Here is a 27,435-nt window from a genome sequence, read left to right on the forward strand (position 1 = left end):
GATTTGATAAGATAATTTTGTTGCTGTGGCCTGGGGGTCTAGAACAAATGACTTGTCAACAGCAGGTATGGGTTCAACTTGCAAAAGAATCCAATGATTGGGACACGAAAGGCATCCAATTTTATAATGCACTTTTCAACTGGGCATGTCTCTATTTGTTAACATTCCATTGCTACTGCACTCAGATACTTCCAGCTAAGATCATAAATAATATTTTTGTGCAACAATGTTTTAAACAAACGTACTCAATGCCTCCCCTTACAGTAAACCAATCATACACCAAACTCAATCTTCTTCGTAATGCTCACGCATTTTATTCATTAGTTTGATGGATGAATTTTTATATTAATTATTAGTAAATCAACGATAGCCCTGATAACCTTTTGACCGATTTTGCATTTGATATAGCTAATCACAAATGCAGCGCATCATACATAAGCATTCGTTTTCCTAAATTAATATTTTCATTTTAACCAAGCCTAACATTTAATACTCAGCAATTTAAAAATATAAGAATTTGAGACTTAACAACAGACTTACAGTATTTCACAAACCCTAGAGTTAAGGGTTTTTTGTAGTTTGACGGTGTTACTATTACCCAGTGATTCATGACTGCTGATGTGATCAGACTACAAGAGCTTCTTTTTGATGCTATTTGTAAGCTTTTTTTGCTGTTTTGCTATTCTTTCTGTTCATTTCTAAGTTTTATTATATATATAGTTTCAACAACTTTAGAATTGATATATTATCATAATAAAATATTAAAAACTAATTAAACATAAAATAAATTTATAAAATAATGAACAATTACCATAGCTAGTCACAGCAAAAAGCTTTTAATTTGAAACAAAAGAAAGGCTCGATGAAGAACGACTACTGGTAAACTGTAAGTTTTCCATGGTAGATTGTGTTGCAAAGGTATATTCAGTTAATCTTTTAGTTAATTATAATTTAAAAAGCCAAAGTGTTGGCTAGCAAACAATACTCATGCTTGCTATTCATCAGATGCATTCCTTCAATGTTAATGTAACTGCAATAGACAGCCAGTGGGTTATATAGAAACTCGCTTTGCATTAAGAACTGTGGTATGTATTAAAATTGCAAGATTGTTTAATCATGATGGTAAGTAAAGGTTCAAAACCTTCAAAATAGAGCATCATTAACACTTCATTCTATAACTAAACAGGAAATAAAATCAATATTAAAGTCAACTTGCACGAAATCAGCCATCGATTGTGGTCAATGATTGGTAGATTAACAAAACAATCATATTATTCAGTCTATACATATAACGTCAGTAAAACGGAAATATGAGTCTTCACTCCTAAATAACTGAAGAATGTGATAATTAGTGATAGCAGATGATGAACTCAGTAATAAACTGCATCAAACCATTTAAATGTGAACATGATCTGCAATCGTGATTTATTTTTCTGTAAAAGTAGTCATTTGTGCAAGTCTGGGAATATTTATTAAAGTAAAGTAAAGTGAACACTGATAATAAGAGCAAGACTATAAATATAGGTAAATGGTGTGCGATGTGTATAGTAAAAGTTATTAATTGGGTGTTTGTTTGTGTGCTTTCATTTGTAATTTCTGACGCTCTGCAGATGATAGTATTTTACTCAAATGTTTTTTGTTGCGGTCTCCACAGCACTCGCTATATTTTTGGTTCCGTGGCTCCACTTCATTTGCGCTAAACATGTATTCATACAGTTCAATATTTTCAAAATCACTTTGTACTATTCAGAGATGGTTTTTCCAACCAACCATTGTCTCAAAAGAAATATGCAAATTCAGCAGCAGACAGAGAAGTTATGCTCACGATATAGTCTGGGTTCCACGTATCTGCACTACTGCTAAAGTCAGTCTGCTATAAGATAAATATAATTTTATAGTGACTCAATATAAAAAATTATCCGCAAGTAAACTTTTAAATGATTTAAGCTTTGCGCCTCATTCCATTAGCAAAAGATTCGGTGAGTTGGTAACTCAACTTCAAGATTATAAAACCAAAGTAAATGCATGCTCAACAATTAACCCATGAACTAAATTATCACTGCTACCTCTTACCAAATGGCTAACAATTGTAAACTTTATTTTAGTGCAACTGTTTTTTTATGGAAACAAAAACTCTTAACAAATTGCAGCAAGATATGGTAGCAACATGTTTCTATTGTACAAAAGCTAGTTTTTATTAGTTTGTGGTAAAGAAGCTATCAGACAATTCAGACTAATTGCATGGAAAGTTGATTGCCAAGTACCAAGTATGTAAATACACAAATAAAACTGGAAACTAATAGAATTTTCAACCAATTTTTGCACAAACTTTGTAAAGTCTATGGATTATGAAAAAAAGAAAAGAAAATATAGAAAAGTAAAAAAATTTGAAGCAAAAGCTTTAGACGGAGGAGCCAATATCTATTTTACTTTATTATATGTCTTATTTCTTTAGAGTTATCCCCTCAACAATAGTCAATACTAGCTCTTGTTGCTTTGGCATGAAATATATATTTTCCTTTTGTCTATTTATTTTTTGGAACTCTCATGAACTAAGAATTTATTTTTAAAATAATCAATACACCTTGTCATGACCCGATAAAAACTGGACCAATCATTGGAAAGGGAGGTACCGCAACCCTTTAATTCACCACACAATTGTGACAAGAATAAGCAACTCCTAGTTGTTTGATAAATATATTTGCATATACATGTACATGTAATTACACTTTGAGATACTAGTAATGTTTGAGAAAAACTGTGCATTATTTTGCCCCCATGGCAAATGCTAAGACTTTATTTAATAGTGGCCGGCTAAAACCGCCCTTTAGGGGGTGGTTAAGCAGCTCATTTTACTCGCTGTGTCACTGGACTCATCCTCCTGCCATGTCATTTATCAAAATCTCTGATTCATGAACCAACTAGCTCCCATTACAGTATTTAACAATTCTGTGGATTTGAATGAAGTGTTAGTAGCTGTTACTAAAATAATTAGCTGTTGTCTTTTCTTGTCCGCAAGACTTTGCGGAAGTACTTGATCCTGTACAGATAAAACTAAAACACTATAGAAAGCCAAATACAGTTTCCAAGTACATAGTTTAAGTGCTTTTTGAGTTTTTAATCTAAGGTTTTATTGGCATCCATCTATAGGGCAACACATACATGTATCACTAAATATCAAACAAGTACCTATTAGCACAACAATTTAAATTATATGAATTATTTTTTCAGATCGTTAAAAGTTACTTTGAGGTCATATACAGAAGTTTGCTTTTCTGCTAGTTACCACAAAACACTTACTAAACACAAAAACAGAATATTACTTGTTGTTACAAAATACCATTACTTCACTCACGAGACCACAAACATGAAAATTTGTGTCAATGAAAATTTCTGAAACTGTTGCTGCTTTCTGAAGTGTTACTGTGTGCAGTCAAGAGGAGTACTTGCTGAACATTCCTTCACCTCTTCTATGCGTAGCTCTTCCACAAAGAAGAAGAATGGTGATTCATAGCCAGTCGTCATGATGCTCGATTCAGCAGTACCAATACATTTTTTCATGCGATATCGAATGCTGCGAGGTCCTTGAGAAATGCCGTAACACAACCCATCAACTGAAAGTATACAAATCGTTCAATATGTCAATCTTTGATTTGAAAAAATCGTTTTTGCTTTCTTTATCAGGACATAATGATCCATTCGGTAAACTTACATGTAATATGTGGCAAAGGCGTTTATAAATCATTATAACTATTGAGCCATTGTAGCCAGCCATGCACTAACATTTATTAGAAGTTGACAAAGTGGACACAAACCTTTGACAAAACTGGAAATAGTAGTTTAACGATATGATTAAAATTAAAGTTGCAAATTTAAAAATTTCAAATAAAAATAGTTACTGAGTTATGGTAATAAAGCTCATAAAATCAATCAAACAAAAGCAATATATAATATTAATTAATAATAACAAGTACATGTTTAGCAAGTGCTATCACGATAAAGATAAATAAAGAGTTCAGAATGTTCAGAATGGCTTAGCTTAGTAGCTTCGAATAAATTGAGAGAAAAATAAAACAACGGTAAAAGTACTTAAACGTGAAATAATTAGCAAACAATGACTAAATAGCCTGTTTTGCTACAATAAAAACAATTTGATAATGATGCAATCAATAAAAACTGAAAAAACAAAATAAAAATCTTGAATATGTAAAATTAATATTCAGTATGACTACATAAAAGCGAGTGTGTATAAAAAAGGTCACCGTTGACGCAAAAGCTCATTAAATTCAAAGTTTTAATGGACAATACTGGTACCTCTCAAAACTGGTAAGAATGTAAAAATTAAATATCAGACTCGCTTTGACTGATACCTTCTCTGACCAAACAGAGAGAGAATGTACAGGCAAATACTAGTCAAAATAATGCCATTGTTCACACAAAAAATAATTAGTCTATACAGATTTAGCTATTGAACGTGAACGAAAAACTGATAATTGCAGTGTAAGAGCACATTTGAAATTGAACCAGCGCACTAAAAAATTACAACTTAAAAAATTGGTGATGTCAAAATATTAGCTTTTAAAATAATTTCGAAAAAAATAACATGCGTAAAAAGTAGTATCAATTAATAATGAAAAGTGTACATTAGGCTTGTGCATTTGCCAAATAGGATATACGTTAAATGATAAGAGCAATGGAAATGATAAAAATTAATCAGCTTTGTGATGAGGGGCGTGTGTTTACATACTTGTTATAGCAATCTTTGCGAGTTCAAATCCAGTACAAAGAGCATAGCAAAAAAGAAATTTGTCAGCCCTTACTTAGCTCGATCTAAATTATTTCATAAAGAAAGATAATGCGTTTAGTTTTGCTCAGTTTTTATTACAGATGGAAATTCTACTAGTCGAGGAGCGTAAAGCTATCTGCTCTGCCCAACTGAGTGAGCGTGCTCTTTTATATACAATAAACTCGCCCATTCTAGCTAACGGAATCAAGTGAAAATCGTATAACATTAGTAATAAACATAATCGCTAATTCGTTGGCAAGGTTATAATACAGCGATAAGCGAAGACATAATAGCGATGTAATATATGGACAAATTAATAACGATACAATAAAAAAACAACACAGCATGCAAGATATAATATATAAAAATATCTAGACAAATTACAATGTCATTGCCCAGTGTCCAATACATACTCCCCTCCATTTGAGATCGTGTCTAACTAATACAAAAAGGGTAGAGCAACCAACCGGGCCCACGTCTCAAGCTGCTTAACATGGTGTTCAAAAATATAATTTATTGATCAATCAAATGTTTGTTGTCAGTAGCTGACGTATCCTGTTTCTGGTATTGTGGGATGCCTTTTGTAAGTGTCTCTTTTCTTCCTGAATTTATCACGACATGGCCTGAATACGGGTGACCAACTGGACGCTGTCCTAATAAAGATGACCGGCAGTCTGGACTAGGCTCCCAGGTCGTCTGGTCTGTTGCTAGGTCATCGTATCTTCTCAATGTATTATAGACCCAATCACCGTATCATTTCGGCTTTTTTCCAGAATGCCACAAACGAGGATTTAGATTTTTTGTAGCAGTGGTGAGGTTTTTTTATGGCCTAGGGGATATTGCTAGGTGTTCAGAGTTTAGGTGGGTAGTTAATTCACCAGGGCTTTTTAGAGTGAAAGAGTTTATTTCCTCTCTAGCTTCGCTCTGGGGAGGTCCTGCATGAGGTCCAGAGTTCAAACCTTCATGCAACTTTTTTTCTGCATTGGTCTGTAGAGTTACCTTTCCCATTTTGTTGAGCTTATCAGCTGGAATCAATTGGGAAGGGAAATCTATTAATTCTCTATTAGATTGCAGACAGTTTCTTCATGAGGACCTAGCCCTCTGGGTTCCTTTCATATTTGGCCCTCGTCGAGGCTCAAGTGTTGCCGGCGCACTGGCAGAGCTTCTTAGGCAGGCAGGGTTTCAACTTGGGCTCGTTTTGAGTCGAGGTTTAGTCATGTCTTTCCACCACATAGGTGTGGTTAGGCCAGGCGACTATGACTTGGTAGGGGCCTATAAACTTAGCTTGTAGCTTAGCGTTTTCCCCCATCACTGCCTACTGTTACCAACCACACCGAATCCCCAGGTGCGAAGAGCCGTTGCTCTTCTTTGTATGCCTGCCTAGTCTCCATCTGCACCTCTCTTAGGGCCTCATGCACTTCTTCTAGCCTCTGCTGCCTAAGCAGCACATAGTCGCTGGCAGATTGCGTCTACGTAGGAGGGGTGACATTTTAACTGGTCGAGCAACGAAACTCTCTGTCGAACATCCAGAAGTTTGCCGTCTCACCTGTCAATGTAGGGTGATGCCCCGGTACGCTCGCACGAGCTGTGGCAGGAACTCATCCCATTCCTCCTGGTCTCGTTCCAACAACATGGCTCTCAGAGATTTGCCCAGCCCTCGATTGTTCCTTTCCATGATTCCATTTGCATTTGGATGGTAGGGAGTAGTTCATGCCTTGCTCGCCTTTTAGAGTTGATAGAGCTCCTCCATCAGTTGACTCTTAAATTGAGTGCCTTTGTCTGTATGGACTTGCTCTGAAAATCCCAGGAAGCAAAACACTCTTTCATCGAGGGCACTGGCTGCCACTGGAGCCTTTACCTACAGAATGGCAATGGCATTTTGTCAACGGGTAAAGTGGTCCTAGAGCACTAAGATCCACTTATTGCCCTTCGGGGTGGTGGAGAGGGGCCTCACCAGGTCAACGGCAAATTTCTGCACGGGTCGGCCAGCGTATAACTGCTGCTCGTTTTTTGCAGGTTTACTCCCTTCGTGCTTGTCGGCCTGGCACACCTCACAGCTCTGTACTGACCTGCGGACAGCGGCTGTCAGTCCGGGCTGGTATCAAGTAAGCTGGCGGTGGCTTAACGTCCTCCCCACCAAAAAGTGGCTCATGGCATGTGTCTGCCAGATAACTGGCTCCCTCATAGCTAGGGGGTACACGGCACACCATGGGGTTTGACCATGAGGGGCCACTCTCAGAGATTCTCTCAGGGGATTCTCAGAGATTCCCTCCTACAATGGCAAACCCTGAGCTCCTGGCTCTAAAACTCTAACTGTTTTGAAAGCACTTCGGTCTGACTCTGAAGTCAGACCAAAGTCACATGTTGTAGCCACAATGTACAAGACCAGCTTGGCACATTCTGGCTACAACACTCTTATCTTCGCTTTGCAGTCGAGCCAACTGGTTAGTTTGCTGAGCCAATGCCTCGGGTACCAGGGTGGCCTTGACCGACCTCGAGCTGACCTGTGCCACCGTGCGAGCAGGGTGCCGGCCCGTATGGCCGGTCGTCTCACACGCAATCCTGACGATCTCTGCTCAGCTTTTATGTGGTTCCTGGTGGCAACTAGTAGTGCCTTGGGCCATCACCTGCTCAATGTCAGGAAAATCCAGGATGGCCTCGACCGGTTTTGGGTCGACCTTGGCTGTTTCAGTGGGAACAGGGGATCAGACCCATTGACTGGCCACCTCGCGCACAGGCCTGGCAATCCCTGACAGAGCATGGTTTTTTCCTGATCATCCTAGCATCTTCCTAGTCTTCTTTGTTCAACTCTAGCCAAGTTAGGCCTTCATTGCTGTACTCTATTTAGGCACACTGTCGACAATCTTTGCAGGTATGTCTCCTTAAGCCATCAGCGTTGCCGCGCTTTAATCCTGTGCTGTCTTCCAGCTTGTATTTGAACTCACCTAGCACTTCAAGCCAATGCGTAACCTGGTGAGAGGGCTCCTTCTTGCGGCAGAGCCATTGCAGGGAGACATGGTCTATGCGAAGTCGAATCTCCTGTTCGTATAAGTACGGGTTGAAGTGTTTTACCGCTTTGACCACTGCCAACAGCTCTCTACATGTCACACGGTAATTTTGCTCCAAAGAAGTGAGTGTTTAACTATAGTGAGCAATCACTCGTACCTGGTCGCAATGCTGCTGAGACAGCATAGCTCCTACTCCGCAACTGCTGGCATCTGTGTCCAGGATATAGGTATTCTCCGGATCCGGATACCCCAACACGGGCACTGTAGTGAGACTGTGGTGCAGAGTGTCAAATGCTGCCTGCTCCTTGCTGGTTTATTGCTATGGCTCCTCCTTCCCCACCAGCTGGTGAAGGTGTTTCGTAATTGTGGCAAACCTTGGGATGTACTGCCGGTAGTACCTGACAGTACCCAAGAACCCTTGCAGTTCTCGCACTCTACGTGGAATTGGTCACCACTTTACTACATCCAATTTGGCTGAGTCTGTGGCAACCCCTACGCTACTCACTATGTGGCCTAGGTACTGCACTTTGGACTGTAGCAGTTTGAACTGTATTGGTTTGAGCTTGAATTCGGCTTGCTGTAGTCGCTGAAACACTTCTTCCAGCTGCTGGAAGTAGGTTTCAAATTCAGTTGTGATAACAATCACACCATCAAAGTACAATAGTAATGTCTGGCAGTGGAGCTCGTGCAACGCTCTCTCTATCAATTATTGAAAGGTGGCTGGGGCAGAAGTCAGTCCAAAAAAAAGGACTTTCCATTTCCACAATTCTGAGCGAGTGATGGAGGACGATTTTTCTTTGGCATCTTTGTTCAGCGAAACCACTACTATCCGCTGACGAGATCATGGGTACTAAAATATCAGCTTTCAGCCAAAGCATTTAAACTTTTGTCTATCTGGAGAAGGATATAGGCGCCTTGTTCTGTTACTGTGTTGAGCCTTTGATAATCCACACAGAACCTCCACTTTCCATCGGTTTTTTTATTAATACAATGGGTGAGCTCCACGCTTCTCCAGCCAGCTCAATCAACCCTCTGGCCAACAGGTCCTGTACCTGTCTTTTGGCCTTTGCTTCTTTTTCAAGCCCTAAGTGGTGAGGGAGTTGAAAAATAGGTTTGGTCTCGTCTATCACGGGTATGGAGTGCTCCACGAGTAAAGTTTTACCCGTATCGTCATCCTGAGTGCTAAAAGCAGACCCATACTTAGTCAGTAAGGTAGCCAGTTTTCTAGCCTTCTCTGAATTCTGGCACAAAAGAATGGCAGCCTGGTATAGTTCCTGTAGATGCTTGGAATCCGTGGCTCGGCTTCGACTCGGTTGATCAGCACAGCATAGCCTCTCTTGAGGAGAGGGGCACTGGCAATGGGAAGAGGCGTTTCCATACTAGTGTAAGTGCCTACGTTGGTTCTCAAACGAATGGTCAGGGGCTTGGGTTGAGACACCTAACAAACACATTTCTATCTGCTCCAAGCTCATTCGGGCTTGTAGCAAATGTAGCAAAGTACCTTTCTATTAGCCTAAATAGACAGAAATGTTGTGTGGTCAGCCTTCACTTGACCCCAACTTCTGTCTTAGCTGGCACAACCAATTCCCTAATTACCCGGATTTTGTTCTAGAAGAGCTTCCCTGTTTGGGTGGTGCAAGCCAATGGCTTCTCATCCACCTTCAATATGGATCGTTTGAACTCCATCGAACATTGGTGTGCCATAAAGAAGGGCATGCCAAGAATAGCGTCTTCACTAATCTGATGTCACTCTCCTTTAATCGTTCTCTGATACTCTAGGGGATTTCGGTCAAACACCTGTTTTTCCAGCAAGTTAGTGATGCATCAGGTATCCAACAAGATTAGCACTGCTCGACCTTCAATTTTACCAAGAAGAAAGTAATTGGGAGAGTGTTGGCGCCCCAAGAGGCGTGCTTGAGCAGGTTCCCTGTGCTCGAATGGGGATGCCTGAGGCTGCTCCGTTTGTATAGGTAGAGAACGTGCATGGGCAGGTATCTTTGGATAACAAGAGGCTGTTCTCTGCAAGACAAGGTGCCAAGGTACCTGAGAAAAAGGCATAGTGCTTACTTCAAGAGGACTTGTGCTTGACTATTTTAGGTGTAGTGGTTGGAACGTGTTCTGGGTAGCTTGAGGTAGAGCTCTGGGTTGGCCTGAATTTTTTGAATAGGTCTATCCAATGAGGCCTTGGCTGAATCGGTACTTCGTTAACTTTTTTTGGTTTTCACAGGGGCCTAATTGCAGCTAGTAGTGGGTGCTACTGCTGCGGCTTTATTCCGTTTTCCGACTTGGTTTTTTGACTGGGGTACCGCTTTCAGAGATGTCCCATGCCTCCACATCTACAAAAAATGACAGGCTTACTTTCTGAAGACTCTGTTGGCTTGTTTTGCAGCTGCTTGACCTGTTCCGCCAGCTGCTTTACTGTGGATGAGACTACATTCAAGGTGTCCTGTTCAACACTGTGCACTGCACCATGTCCGGTATTGGCCTCTGAGTCTTCTATTTTTTTACCACAATTTGGACGGCTCTGCCCAGAGTCTGTTTTTCTCCAAATTTGATTAGGAAAAATTCTCCTTTGGCTCATACTGCGTCTATGAGAGTTACCATGGGTACTGCTAAGAGATGCCGCGGTAGGGCGGAGTGGTTTAGGTAGTTTGAGAATAACTCCTTTGTCATGTTGCTTTTTAACGGTTCGATCAGTTTCACGTAGGCTATTTGGACTAACTGTTCAATTTCCATTGCGTGTTACCGCAGAGAGGGTTGGGTTCCTGTTTTAAACTGTTCAATTCTGCTTGAGCTTGTCAAGGAGATAGTCTAAATCGGGCTTGGATGGCTTCAAATATGGTCACCACCCCAACTGCCATTCTGCAAGACTCTGCATCTTCCTTCAAAGCTTCTCTGAGGTGCACTGTGCCGGCTCCCTCGGCCCACCTATTTGCAGCTGCGATTTCTCTAAATCTGGTAATGAAGTATTCAAAATCTCTCACGCCATTATACTCGGATGTTTTGGACTGAGAGGCCGGTTCTGGGTTTCAACGTAATCTGACAAGTTGCCCAATTAGTGTCAGCTAGTCAGTCTGTGTCCCGGTCTACACTCCTTGCCCTCATTTGAGACATGACTTGAGCTTTTCTCCGAGTGAGGAAGGCCGTTATAGATGATTGTCGCCTGGCTTGAGTGCTTATGCCTTTTTGGCAGTATCGAGCGCCTTACAGAGTGGGAGGTGGTTGGCGTAATGCCAGTCATCAACCCTTCTTTAGAGTGCTGGATAACCTGCCTACTCTGAAACACCAGGTTTCTCTACAAATGTGGGGGATAGGCATAAAGCTATCTTGACCAGATTCGGAACCCCCCGTGTTTGCCATACTATTCCAGTTTTCCTCTACTGAGGACTGCCAGAGTTTGATTTCCAAATTTCTAGATGGTATCTGCCGAGTTCGGCGCAATTCTAGTGATTTCACCAGGGTAAAGAAATTTGCCAACCTTTAATTGGCACGACGTAGATTATTACATAAAGAGAAGAGAATGTGTGTAGTTTCGTTCAGTTTTTATTACAGAAGGAAATTCCACTAGCCTAGGAGTGTTCGGCTATTTGCTCTACCCAACTGATTGAGCGCTCTCCTTTATATAAAATAAACTTGCCCGTTCCGGCTAACGGAACCGAGCAAAAACCATATAACATTAGTAATAAACAGAATCGCTAATTTGTTGGCATGGATATAATACAGCAATAATTGAAGACATAATAGCAATATGATATATAGACAAATTATTAACGTTATAAGAAAAAGAACAACACAGCATGCAAGACATAACATATAAAAATATCTACATGAATTATAATGCCATGGCCGATATATGTCCACCATAATAGTTCATTTCTAGATTTTAATGGTTATAATTAAACAGACAAATTATTATTATTAACCTTTATTATTGAAACAGACAAATTATTATTATTAATCGTTATTATTGAAACAGACAGCTTGACAAACATTGAGACTCATATACAGTCAAACACGAATCACTCAAACTTCATGAGGCCAAGTGAAAATGGTCGAGAAATCAGAGTATTCAAGCTATCAGAGCACAAGCACAAGTGCATATATTTATTAGTTGATACAGGTACATATACGAACTATATATAAATCAAGAGCATAGATTGCTTATTGCGCATTAAAAGGCTTCTCATGTAAATTTAAAAAAAATTTTTATTAGAAAGAATAGATATTTTTTATCACTTGAAATTTGTTTGTTGCTTAAGGCGATGTGACTGCCAGGATGTTTCCATATTAAAATTGGCAAAACTTGATTGCTGTTAAAACGTTCAGAAAATATGACATATTTTTTCATTGAGCGTTTTTACCAAGATCAATTTTGCCAATTTTCCTTTGGGTTTATACAAGGGTTACCTCGCTTTTTCTTGCTTATGAAATGCCACTGCAAAGCGGATGTTTGGTGAAATCTGATTTTGGTGAAATTCTAAAGCAATAAAAACAGTTTCGATAGCGATAATATAAGTCTTGATGTTACAGATATTTAGCCTTTACAGATTTAGCAATTGAACCTTAAGAAAAACTGGAAACAGGAGTGCACATTGGAAAATTACAAATTTGAAGCTGATAACGGTAGCAAAAAATAGCTTTGCAGAATTTCAAAAAATAAAAATACAAAAGGTTTATTATTTAATAATAAAGTGTTCACATTTAGCCGGTGCAATCGCGAGAATGAAACAGTGTGCATATATGGTAAAAGCTAGTAGAATGACTAGAATGGCTTAGCTCTGTGGTTCAGTATAAGAGTTTTAAGCTTGTGGTTGTAATCATCACCATTTTTCAACCAATACAAAGCGTAGCCTGTCATTTATCTTTTAATCCTAGATTTAATCACCATAGCTAGACAGACCAAATGACAAATGACAGACTTAAATAACCATATGTGTATGTACATAGATTCCTAACGCCAATAAACAGTTGTACCTAAACACATACAATACAATTTTTGCTTCAAACAGAATTTATTAAAAAATTCACAGCTGTTGCCAGATTTGGCTATCATTCTCGGTACGTAAGATAAAATAAGCAATTACATTTAATGTTATTATAGGTATTGCATATACATCTATGATCCGCAATTTCTTTTGTCATAGTGCAATAGTTATATGACAGTAAGATATAATATTAGTTTATGTTATGTGTAATAATAATTTATGTTAATTAATCTAACAATATTTTATTAAACATTTTAGTCTAAAGTAACAAAGAGTAGTTTATTATGACGTAATATTATGTATAATTACAAAAACATGCATCCTACTTTATTTATAAAACTTATAACCTTTATATCTATGTATTTTTATACATGTGTTATGTATAGTACATATATGCAAAACAGATTATATACAGGCCTATTATATTTAACATAATTATAGCATGTATATATTATATAGGTAGAAATCGTAGAAAAGAAGTTGAAAAACCAGCATAAATTCACAAATTATCAGTATCTTTACTATAAAATATTAATGTTATTTTCAATTTTCTTTTAACATAATGCAGATCATGGTGTTAATATTGAATAAATTTTCATATTTTATCTTTTCAAGTAGTGCTAAAGATTCTTTTGCTCAAAACGAGTGAAAATCATGCCAATTATAAAATTAATAATAATGTATCGTAAATTATGAAGAAATTAAAAAAAAAACTTAGTAGAGGTTTAGAAGAAATTAGTAAAGAAGCCCTTTAAACATCTTTAAAGAAGTCTGACAAGTTGAATAATTTTCTTTGAAGCGTTGCTAACCGTATAAAGGAGCTGTATAGTTTGAACTTCTGTCAATTGCGACTGCAGCTTCTATAGCTTTAGGGTTGTTGCATCCTTTTTTGTCAATCTGGAAGATCCTGGGAAAAATGAGAAAGGATTTTAAAAGTCAGTGCTTTGTTTTAATATTGCTGCTAAATGCCTCAACACAGTCTGCAGTTATCAAAATATGAAAAGAGGTAGTTTAGTTGAGCATACAAATGGCAAGCTAATTGGTTGTGATTGTCAACTGTGAAAATTCGCACAAAGATACAATTTTTCAAGCAAACAATGTTTACATATAATTGATAATAAATCTGCAATCTAATGCATGAAAACCATGAAAAACTTTTGCTCAATTTTTATACACCGTCATTCGAGCTTAAAAACATTTTATAACTTCACTACAGGCACTGTAATAAATTAGATTCAAGTACAAGCATATTTTGAGCTTACAAATTTAATTCATTTTCACAAGTTTAACCAGCAAAGTTCATACCATTTTTAAAAATTTGTTAAAATTATTAAGAAATTTCACCCTTTCACTGCCGTAGACATATAAATGCGTTTTCGTGGGACTACTGCCGTAGACGCGTTATTGCGACTTTCTCAGGCCCGTATTCCCTGGGGCGGCTGGGCGGCTGAGCGGCTGAGCCGCTCCAACTTTTTAGTAATTTTCGGCGGCTAAGTACTAAGAATTGCGATCTAAACTCATCCACTTGGAATTTCCAAGCTGGAAATTCCAAGAACGGTTGGAAATTCCAAAAACAATTGGAAATTCCAAGAACGGTTGGAAATTCCAACAACTGATCTATTAGCTACTAGCGTTCTATATTGCCTCCGTGGTGATCTCGCCAAATGAGTGAGTGAGTCTTTGTTAAGACTTGCAAACTGAACTTTATTACTTATAGTGGGAGTCAAAAGAAGACCCCCCCCTCACTTGCATTTTCACTAATTTTCAGGCTCACTAATCTAGTATTGGGTTTCCCTGCCACTAATGCAGTGAGTGAGAGATCCTTCTCTGTATTGAAGCAAATCAATACATCGAGGAGGAGCATTATGGAGCAGGCTCGGCTAAATAATCTTCTAATATTACACATATAGAAAGGTGTTGAGACCAATAAAGAATCAGTTGTGAAAGATTTCTGTCATGGTCACATTGACATAACTAGAGCTATTGCAATAAAAAAGTAATAGCTCTTGTTCTGTCAATGACCTTTACAGAAATCTGCAGTGTCACGAGTTTTATATTTTTCGTTGAATAAAGAAAGTGTTTCGCCTACTATGAACCATAAAGAATATATTTATGTAGATTTTGATGCTTATAATTGATTGCGTTTAGGCATACTTTGAGGGTTGTTGAAGGCTACCAGTAAGGCTCCACGAAGTGATGACCGAAAAAGTTTTCATGATTTGCCAGATTAGCAAAGACGCTATTCTTGGCATGCCTTTCTTTATGACACACCAAAGCTTGATAGCGTTTGAACGATTTGTGGTAGAGGTGGATGGGAAGCAATTGGCTTGTACAGACCAAACAAGGAAGTTCTTCCAGAACCAAGTGTAGGTAAGTAGGAAAGTGGTGGTGCTGTCTAGGACAGAGGTTGTGGTCCGGTGTAGATTGACTGAACAAAATTTTTGTTCATTTGGGATAATAGAAAGGTACATGTATATTATAGGGCCGCCTCTAGCTACAAGCGAGATTGAGCCTGGAGCAGATAGAGAGGTTTTGGTTAAATGTTTCGACCCAAACTCCCACCCTCTGACCATTTGTTCTGGAACTACAGTAGGCACCTACTCTAGTGTGGAAGCACCTCCTCTCATTACCGGCGCCCCTCCCCTCAAGGTAGTCTCTGCCATGACAATCACTCAAGCCGAGGCAGAGCCCTGAGTCTCCCAACATCTCCAGGAAGTGTACCAGGCTGCCAGACTTTTGTGCCAGAATGCAGAGCAGGCTAGAAAGTGGGCTACCCTAATGACCAAGCATGGACCAGTGTTTAGCACCGGAGACAACGATATGGGTAAAATGCCTCTAGTGGAGCACTCCATACCTATGAAAGACCTGATTCGGCCTATTCGTCAACCTCCTCACTGCCTAGAGCCTGAAAAGGAAGCAGAGACCAAAAGACAAGTACAGTATCTGTTGGCCAGAAGATTGATTGAGCCGGCTAGAGGAGTGTAGAGCTTGCCTATTGTGTTAGTGAGGAAAAAAAGGAAAATTGCGGTTTTGTGTAGATTACCAGAGGCTCAATTTGGTAACGGAACAAGACACCTGTCCCCTTCTCAAGATAAACCCAAAACTGGATGCCTTGGCTAAAAACCGTTATTTCAGTACCCTCAATCTCATCAGCAAATACAGACAGGTTCTGCTGGACAAAGATGCCAGAGAAGAATCAGCTTTCATCACTTTCTCGAGATTGTGAAAGTGGAAAGTCCTTCTTTTCAGACTGACTTCTGTTCCATCTAGTTTTCAGTGATTAATAGAGAAAATTTTGCATGGGCTCCACTGGCAAATGTTACTGTTGTACCTAGATGATGTAATTGTTATCCCACCTAATTTCAAGACCCACCAACAGTGGCTGGAGGAAGTGTTTCAGCGGCTACAGCAAGCCAGACTTAAGTTCAAACCGACAAAGTAAAAACTGTTACATTTACAAGTGCGGTACCTGGGCCACATAGTAAGTAGCGAAGGTGTTGACACATATCCAGCCAAATTGGAAGTGATGGAGCGGTGGCCAATCCCGCGTAAAGTTCGAGAACTGCAAGCTTTCTTGGGTACTGTCGGGTACTACCGGCAGTACATCCCGGGGTTGGCCATCATTGCAAAGCCTTTCCACCGACTGGTGGGAAAAGAAAAGCCTTGACAATGGACAGTCAAAGATCAGGCAGCGTTTGACACACTGTGCCACTGCCTCACCACAATGCCTATGCCGGGCACTGTGATGAGGCTTTTCAGGGGGTGCGGCATGGGAGCTGTGCTGTCACAGCAGCAGGCGACCATGACTGAATAATTGCTTATTATAGCGAAACACTCACTCCCTCAGAGCAAAATTACTGTGTGACACCCAGAAAACTGTTGGCGGTAGTCAATGCTGTAAAAAACTTTTGCACATACTTATACAAACATGAGTTTTAACTTCGCACGGCCCATGGCTCGCTGCGATGGTTCTGCCGCAGGAAGGAGCCCTCCCACCAAGTGGCACGTTAGCTAAAGGTTCTACCCAAGTGCAAATATGTGCTGGAACATTGCGCAGTATTAAAGCACTGCAACGCAGATAGCTAAAGCAGACAGGCTTGCACATATTGTCGACAGTGTGCCCAAATAGTACACCACGATAGAGGCCCAACTTGGCTGAAATTGGACCAATAAGACCAGGAGGAAGCTAAAATGATTGGGGAAAATCTTGCTTTGTCAAAGACCGCCGAGCTTACCTGTGAGGCGACCAGTCAACGGGTGCGACCTCCTGTTTCTACTGAGACTGCCAAGGTCAACCCGGGACCGGTCAAGGTCATTCTGGAGTTCCCTGACATTGAGTGGGTGATGACCCAAAGCACTACTAGTCATCACTAGGAACTACGCAAGAGCGAGGCAGAGGTCTTTAGAAACGTGCTTGATACGACAAGCCATATGGCTGGCAATGGCCGGCACCCTGCCCCTACAGAAGCATAGACCGTCGTTAAGTCGCTCGATGCTACCCTGGGACCTGAGGCATCGTCTCAGCTAACTAACCAGTTGGCTCGGCTGCAGAGCAAAGGCAAGAGTGCCGTAGCCATAATGTACTGAGCACTTCGGAGCCACACTGCAGTGCCTTCACAGCCTTTTGGAGTTGGGGAGCCAATGTTCAGGGTTCTGCATAGCAGGAGGGATTCCCTGAGAATCAGGCTAGATAGCATGCTGGAAGCAAGAAAGGCTCTTCATGTTCAAACCCAGTGGTGTGCCGTGTGACCCCTGGCTACGAAGGAGCCAGTTATCTGGCAGACACATGTCATGACCCATGCTGTGGTGAGAATGATGGTAAGCTGCCTCCAGCTTATATAATAGTACTGGCCCAAACTGACAGCCTCTGTCTGCAGGTTAGTATGAAGCTGTGAGGTGTGCCAGGCCACCAAACGTAGAGGGACTAATTCTGCAGAATCCTGGCAGCAGTTATATGCTGGCCGAGGTATCCAGAAGGTTGCCATCACTCTGGTAGGCTACCTCTTTACCACTCCAAGGAGCAATAAGCGAATCTTAAAGCTTTCGAACCACTTTACCCGGTGGCAGGTTGCCATTGCCATTCTGGAAGCCACGGCTCCAGTGGTGGCCAGTGCCTTCGATGAAAGAGTGTTCCGCTACCTGGGACTTCTAAAGCAAATCTGTACAGACAAAGACACTCAATTTGAAAGTCAAATAATGGAAGAGCTCTGCCAACTCTGAAAGATGAGCAAGATACGGACTACTCCTTACCATCCGCAGGCAATTTAGATGACAAAGAGAAACAATTGAGGCATGGGCAAATCTCTGAGAGCCATGTTGTTGGATCAAGGTCAGGAGAAATAGATAGGAGTCCTGCCACGGCTCATGTGAGCGTACCGAGGCACCCCCCCCCATCGTGACAGGCGAGACGGCCAAGTTCATGATGTTCAGCATGGAGTCGCGTCTGCCTGACCAGTTAAAATGTCACCTCTCTCTCACCGAGATGCAATCCACCAGCGACTATGTGCTGTGGAGGCTGCAGAGGCTGGAAGAAGCACATGATGTCCTCAGGGAGGCGCAGACTGAGACTAGGCAGCTGGACCAAGAAGAGCCACTGCTTTTCACATCGGAAATTGGGTGTGGGGGGTAAACAGGCGGTGGCGAATGGGCGAACGCTAAGTTACAAGCTAATGTAAGTTTGTGGTCCCTAACAAGTCATAGTTGCTTAGTCCAACCACATATATGTGGTGGAAAGACAGAGCCAAACCTCAACTCAACACGAGTCCAGTTTGAAACCCTATCATGCCTGCCCAGAAAGCCCTGAGTGGGCTCCGGCAATGTTTGAACCTCAAAAAGGGCCAAATATGTATGGAGCCAAAAGGGTTTGGCCCTCACAAAAAATCTGCCCACAAACTAATAAAAAATTAATGGAGTTTCTTTTCCAATTGAGTCCAGCTGATAAGCTCAACAAAATGGGATAGGCAACTTTGCAAGCTAAAACCGAAAATAAAAACTTGCTTAAAAAACTTGCACAAGGGTTTGAACTCTGAACCTCATGCAGCACATTCCCAAGCAAAAATAGAGAGGACATAAACCCCTCCCACCTAGAAAGCCTGGTGAGTTAGATATGAAGATGGACTGCGGACTTCTAGTGATGTTCCTCCAAAGCCGTGGAAAATCCTATACCCACTACAGAAGAGCTAAACCATCGTCCATCCCATACTAGACAGAAGCTGGAACAATACTGGAATTGGATTTACCAAGCAACAGAAAAAATGCCACATACCAGACAACCCAAGATCCTAGCCACAAAACCACTAGATCATCAGTTTTTGCTGACAATAAACAGTTGATCAGTCAAGAAAGTACGCCTTGAAAATGATGTCGAACAGCTTGAGATGTAGGTCTGGCTGGTTATTCCCCTCTTTTGTATTAATTAGATGCAATATTTAATGAAGGGATTGTGTGGTAGACGCCGGGCCATGACTTTTCAATTTTGGTAAATATTTCTGTATTTTTATATCTTGCATGTTGTGCTTGCTCTTGTTTTATGATATTGGTAATAACTTGTTTGTTTTACTTATTGCTACTATGTTTTCATTTTGTTGTATCGCTGTTGTAATCTATTATAGCCATGCCAGCGCATCAGCGATGCCATTTGTATTTATTGTTTTACGGTTTTCATCACTCGGTTCCATTATTCGGAAGGGGAGATTTTATTGTATATAAGGGAGCGTGCTCGCTCATTTGGGCAGAGCATATAGTGGTAAGCTCCTCGACTAAGGGATTTTCTTTCCGAAATAAAAGCGAATGAAACTCTTACCTATTTTTTCTTCTGTATGTAATAACCTACAGTAGATGATGCCAAGTAGAGGCCGACAAATTTCTTCACACCTTAACTAAACAACTGTCAATAAATGTGACTGGCTCAATTATTTTGTACTGATTTGTAAGTACTTAATACTGAAGTGCAAATTCCTTTAGAGGAGAAAAATAAAGTAAATAGTCGCTAAAACTAGCAACTATTATATAATAACAGATGATCAGCTACTGTATACTGCTTACCATTTGATACACACTTCTTGAGTGTCATTCTCTACTTTGTGCAGACCATGGGCGCCGGATGCTGTCAGTCGTAATACTGTGTCTGAAAATTGTTTTTCATACTGGAATTCATAAACATTTAAGGGTATTGTATTTTGGCTCCTGACATTGAGGCTATAGAGACGTATCTGCTTGAAGTATCCACTATACGATCTATGCAACATCCCCGCATTGCCTACAACTAAAAATTGGACTATTTGGTGCATAATTAAAATCAATAACAATACACTGCGTGTCATGATAAATAGTTAGGTGTATTGCATAGATGAAAGGAAAACTAACCAGCATCTGTTGTCTGATTTATCCTCATCTCCTCTATCGTTATACTTGATGGAGTGTTTGATACGCCACCCACAATAAAGTTGGTAGGTTGGGCATAGCTCATTCTACACTGCATCATGTAGATTTGCACCTTGTGCTCTCCGACATCATAATGGTTGTCACAGATTGCCTCAACTGAAATTTTGACACATTTGATAAATGTGCTAAACAGTAACAGAAAACGTATTAGTACACTAGTACCCTGACAGTCTAACATACCATGAGAGATCGTCTGGTGTAATAAATATAGATACAAATATTCTGATATCTATTGAGTAGTTGAGCAGTGCAGTTGTTAGAGTGTTGGACTACCGCGGCAAAAGTTGTGGGTCTAATCATTTAGTTCAAATACAAAAGTGAAGCATTGTGTTTGTCTTAATCTCGAACCTTGGTTTCAGACAAATGAACTTGACTTTTGTTGTTGTGAAAATCAATTTATGTAAAAACCTTGGATCATAAAATAAATAATAATCTTTCAAATTTCAGGTTTGATTTTACTAGTTTAAATTTAAGGTTAGCATATTTTATCTTAAATATTTGTTACAAAAGTAACTTAGGACAAAACTAAGCAAATACTGTATGCTACCAAATCTTTTTTTACAGATTTAATAGATGCATTGAGGTAACCAAAGATCAAATGTTACAAAGAGCTACAAAAATGGATTAAAATGAATGATCACAATAAAGCTTTGCTAGCTTATAGTCCCTTTCTTTGCTAAATTTCTACCATCGTAAACACTTTCAAACTCATAATAATTTCTATTACCATCCTTAACATTAATGCCATCATTGTTCTTAACAGCACTCTTCTCAATATCTTCACCATCTTGACCTTCAAGTTACCATCTAAACCATGATCAACAATATTGTTGCTAACTTTTGACTATGCTGTCATTTTAAATTTTTCAAAATTTAATATGTATATTTTATTTTTTGCTTATAGCTTCAGTTTATTGAACAAAAATTGCCAGTTAAATTTTTACAGGTTCAAGTACCATTTTTATCTACATGTAAATACTTCAACTGTGTCATTGAGTTGTATTTTGCATGAGTTAATCAATTCTGGTAGTAAAGTAAAGTCACAAACTCAAGCAAGTTCTGGTAGTTTGAGTAACTTTAAATTTGTTTGAAGGTAATATCCTAGCATGCTTGGTCCAGTACTCTTCTATGGTTTTTACTATACTAACAATACTAACAATTTTCATAAAACTTTTTCAAACAGTAACATTGACCAAATTCATAGTTAAGGTTTTCTCTATTTTAAATCTGCAATTTTTGCTATTTTAGTTAGGCAATCTCTGTTTTACCATGTTTGAAACTGTTTTATCTCTAATTTAGCCAATGTACCTTCTACTGCTATAGTAGTCTAACTGCTTTGGATTTCTAAAAACAATGTACTAATGAGCCAACAACAGTACAGGCATAACTCTTCTATTGTCACCAACTTAGCAAATTTTTTTGAAGAAACAGTTTTTGTTAACACTGTGTTAGTAAAATAGTAAACAGGAAATATGACAAATTTGAAAATAAAATTAAACAGTTTTTGAAATATATTAAATAATCAGTGTTTATGACGGTAACTGTTACAAGAAACTGGAACCTAACGCAACTTATAAAGTTTTACTAAGTCAGACAATTACAAGGAATTGTTTACTGTAAAGAAAATCAAGTGTGCCACTTTATGAAGCAGATTTCAGCTTTTAGCAAAACTTCATTTACAATAATTTCACGTTTATTATATTTATTTTTTCTTTACAGTCTTTTTTGATGTCGCATTGTTAAGAAAAATAGTTTGATTTGTGATAAGTGCTTTAAAGTATTTGAAAAAGCATGCAAAAAAGAAATGTTGAAACTGCTCTAAATGATGAAAAAACTGCAACGGTATTTTTTTATGTTTTTTCAGTTATACTTTTTAGTAATTCAGACTTTTAGTTGCGGCATCTGCTTTATTTTCTCGCGCATAAGCCTACCTCACATTTAAGCTGACTCTAGGAAACCTCCCTCAAATCAGGTAATTTACACGAGTTTGCATATAAGCTGACCCTATAAATTTTAAAACAATGTATGTCCCTATCAAAGCAAAAAGTTAAGTAAAGGGAGCAACTTTTGTGAGCATGATACAAAAAGTTTTTGATTGGTGAGGAGTTTTACTGCATTCGTTATTGATGATTATAGCTGATTATAGATGATGGGCAGCTGCAATTATAGTGAAAGTATTTATTCTTAACAGTATTGATAACGCAAGCAGCTACTCGGCTGTAATACTGGTGGTAGTTCGGACGAATCAAAACACGAACAAATTTTCAACCATGGTAGAATGAAAATGTCAAAAAGTGTTGAAATCATTCTGCAAAATATTTATGACATTTTTGTGACATCAGATGATATAAAATCTTATACTAGCTATTATGGTCAAATGTCATGACAATGTATGTTCAAAATTCAAATATAAGATTTTACCAAGTATTCAATTGTCTTGGTAACAAATTTATTTTATAGCTAAAAAGGTAATGGGAGTGGTAAACATTTTTAAGGACAATGTAAGGCATTAGTTTCCTGGGTAACCCAGACATTTCTTTGGTAAAATATTCCTAGCTGCATGTGGTTGGTAGAATGCTAGCAACCATGTGTATGGCCAAACAACAATAACTGTTGTTGCAGTCACACTTTTGTTGTGAGAACAAAAGCTTGACAGAAAAAAGCTACATGCAGCAGTTTCATTGCAACTCTTTTTTAATGAATCTTCACATGCAGCCTTTTTGAAAGTCAAATCAATCTCTACTGTAAAAAACTGTCAGCAGAAACCTACCCGCTGCATGCTTAGCGTGGTTTGAGTTGTGTCTGATGAATTTAAAGATGTAGTTGCGTCAAATTTAAGTTGATCTTAAAAGAAAGCATTTTTTTTCTCTATCAGTTGATATGTTGTTTGTTGTGTTACGCGATCGCATTGCCAAGATATTTGAAGATTAAAACCGAAAAAATCTGATCGCCGTAAAAACGCTCATGCCACCAAAACGTGCCCAGACTTGCCCAAAATGATGTCACGTGTTTGGCAACCTGTCTCTATCTCTCGTATTCGCATCGGGTATTTGCGATAAAAGTCTAGTCTTACGCGGCTCTATTGGCATATATCTTATTTTGTATTTGCTCATGTTGGCTAAAATAAAATTTTAAATCCTGCTACAGATGCATTATTATGAATGTTTCAAAGGCCTCAAATAACGAAAATTGAAAATTTGTTCTACTCACTTTCTCCAAATGTTGTGTAAACATTTGGGTACCGACTACCAATTCTACCGGTCTACGGTAATTCTGTCAAGTCACTTATGTAGAACGCGGTCTTTGTATCAGCACAGTTCTGCAACTACCCATACAAACGATATACAGCCTCCCATAAGCCCCGCCCACATTATGTCGCCTATTACCTATTGCCTACGTACTAGTTTCTTACTAGTAGTATTCTTACCGAATACTAAATAAGTGAAATAAGCAAGCCACCTCTTTGAAAAAGAATATAGACAGGGATAAAGTTTTAAGGATGAGAAGTCTGCTGCAAACTGGATTTGCCGACACCCATATACTATATCCGATTTACTACAATATTCTGCAAATCATGTTTTGCATTATCTTCAACAGTATTATTTTATTATATAATTTTTACAAGCAAAAATGTTTTCATCTCGGAATAAAGCTTTTATTAAAAATATTCATCAAGTCGTGGCCACTCACATAGTATTAGCTGATACAATAAGACAAATTCATCTACTGCAACAAACTCAAACAAAACATCATGGCTTATCCAGCACGCATTCAAGTCTCGCTTTCCCCTTTATGTCAGTTTCCACACTGACAAAGCTTCTTCGGCTGGTGGGACGACATAAACATTCTGTAATCAGTAAAACAAGTAAATGTAAACAAAGTAGATGCAATAAATATGTCATTCATAGATATGTCATTCTAAAGCGTATCTATTGACAGCTTCCAAATTGGGAGTTAAATAGATTGCGAGTGTAATTTTAAAAACGAATAAACATTAAATAAAGGCACAAGTACGCCAAGCCAACGATTCGAAGCTTTGGTTCTGGAAATTGAAGATTTGCAATGATCAATCGATTTTACCCACTTCCTACAAGTGAAAATAATTTGTAATCATGACTCTAATTTACTAAAGAAAATTCGAAAAAAATATTATAGCTAGGTAAAACGGCAGATAAGCTATGAAACGATGATTGGAGATAGCAAAGAATTATCATTTTATTAATTAGTATATGTATTTATGACTATAAAAAATATTAGAGTCTTCTATACATTTACTTAAGTATAGAAGACTCTAAGTTAATTTACCTCCATTCTGTCTTCTTCTGCAGCAAAACGCTGCTGACGCCTGTCAGCTTTGGCCATAGGCTGTCTACTCTAATCTTTTACTAAAAGTTGCTCAGATAATTCTGAATAGCGGTCGCTCGAACTTGAAGCCATTTTAAAATTATGTATAACTTAGTAATTGTTGAAACGCGTTGAATCAGTAACGAGTAATGAGAATGAATTCTCTAATTAGGAGAATCTTCGAGATCACAGGCAACGCGTTTTACGAGTGATAACATTTATTACGGCCTATATAAAAATTTCGCACGCATGATTGGCTAACGAATCGACCTCATATTTATTGCTCATGGTTTCGTTTCAGATACCTTGCTTGTGACGTCATGAAATAGGCACCCGCTGGAACATGAGCTTTTTAAAAGAGGGCCTCATTCAAACGCATATATCTCTGGACAAGGTTAGTTTACAAAAACAAAAATAGCATCAAATTGTAGCTGATGTTTTAGCCTTTTATGGGTCCTAATTTCATTAAATTGACTTTTTTGACGCAACTACATCTTTAAGTTAGCATAGTGTCTTTTCATTTGCTTTTTATCAGAAATATGCACATATAAGCTGAACCTGTTAATATAGATAAAATTTGTGTTTTAGAATGCAAATATGCGCATGTGGATTTCAAAAACACTGTACAAATTGTTTGCCTACTTGTTCTGCTGCTAGCTGCTTGACTCCAATATTCTTGAGAATTCAGCTGTTCAACTGTGATTTCACCACTTGCATTGTTTGGTCCACACTCTTCGCCATTTATCTTGATCACCCTACAATGTTAGCACGACTTTCATTGGTCAACTTGATTGGCTATGAAATTTAACTACAATAGCGTAACTACGATAGGAAAAATAGAGGGTTAGTTCATCATATTTTTTAAGATATGAACCCCAAGCACAGAACTAAACAAATTACTTTGCCATTCTATGCAATCAGTAGAAAAGAACACAAGTTCTTATGTCTTGTTCCACTGTATTACCCAGCCACTGGTACTCACCAGTATTTTCATTGTTATTCAGTTTGAGCAAGTAGTAAGTAGATTTCAAAATTTACCTTAAACACCATATTAGACTTAAAAAATAGAACAAAATCTAAAATATTAAACACGCTTTCAAAAGGCATAACTAACAAAAAATATTATTATCGCCAAGTATACACAAAAACTATATTTATTAACTGTTGATTTCAACTATTCATTTGAAATCTAAAAAGATTAAACGGTTTTAGAAGCAAATATCTAATCGAAAACATTCAGAAACTGAAGTTTACAAAACATCAGCCTTTGAAATAATTTACCATAGTTCGATTTTGGTTGGAGAGTTGCCAACTAAACTAGCCTTACCATGCTCCACATCCAGAGTCGCTGGCAGGATTGTTGATGCCAAGAACAGCACTGTATTTAATTCGCAACACAGAGTCGGATGCTACTTTGACATAGTTCACTTCCTGCAATAGTTGGCATGTTATTCAAAAGGTCGATAGGATTAGGTGGAGTTGGTGAGATAAGGACAACTCAAACAAAGATCATTCCAAACCTTTTGGAGGAAGATCTTGGGGTCTTTAAGATGAAAATTAGTTTATAAAACTCATGATAATCTTTATAATACTTAGTAGTTTGTTGCTCACTCACATATAAATTAAATTCAAGTTTTAATATATTATAAAAAAGCATGGTAAACTAATGAAAATTATTTCAAGTTTTGTTAGATTTTATCCACGTCAATTATGAACATTGTGAGCTAGCTAAAAATGAAGAAACCCAATAATATATATGATAATAGGTACGAGAGTAGCTAAATATGTTCTATATGTTCACTTTACAACAGCACATTAAATTCACATGTTGGTAGAAGCTCTCAACAAGATTGTGAAAATTTGTAGAAAACAAAAAATAATTGGTTTTTAGCATGCAAACACCTAAAGGAGTACATCGACATGCATAAAAAGGTAAAGCATCCTTTTTCTGTAAACTAATAGTAGCTCAATTGCTTGAGTAGTTGTTCAATTCTACTGATTAAAATTTGTTTAATTTTTAGCTTGCTAGTCGTAGCTTTCAATCCAGATGTTTACAATAGTAAACCTGCACCATTGATTTGGTCGTAGGAGCAATCAACGTTAGATGAATTGTTTTGCCACAGCCGATTGGTCGTGATTGGAGTACCGGGCAATGCCAAATTAAAGTAATGAGTTAAGAGAGTTAGACATAGAAAGGAAGAAGATGAACAGACAACAGTTTTCTGCTTGGTGGTAATATTTTGTTTGTGCTTTAAGTATGTGTCACCTCACACCAATGTTATGGGTGGTTCAGTCAGTGTTATTTCTATGACTCATCAGAACGGAATAAGCTGTCGAGTTAGGCAGTTCCCTTTTCTTATGGTTATCAACACATTCAAACAATAAATAACCTGGTGGAAACTCCATGTTATAGCGGAATCTGTAGGGCGTATTGAGGAAACTACCACATAGCAGAGAAATGAAGGTATAAGCTGATATTAGTACACTACAAGACAATCAGGGGAAAAAAATCAAACTATAGCATCAATATTTATTATAATAAGTAACTTTTAGTTACTTATTGTACTAAATAAAGATTTTATACTAAATAAAAATTACACTAGTTGGAAAATATTCAAATAGATTTTCACCATCCAAACCTCAATAAAATGTAATATATTTTTTTAGAATGATGCCAAGATGTACACTGCACCATGAATACAATTATACAATTATAATACTTATTACAATACAATTAATTATCATAATAAACAAAAAACATTTTGCTTCAGGTGAAGTAGCACTATACGTTTTGAACACTAGCTGCAAATTTAAAACCAATTTAAAATTAATTGTTCTAGTTTTATTGAAGGAAATGGTTTTGGCCTGT

This window comes from Watersipora subatra, chromosome 5, assembly GCF_963576615.1.
Source record: "Watersipora subatra chromosome 5, tzWatSuba1.1, whole genome shotgun sequence".
Taxonomy (NCBI): domain Eukaryota; kingdom Metazoa; phylum Bryozoa; class Gymnolaemata; order Cheilostomatida; family Watersiporidae; genus Watersipora; species Watersipora subatra.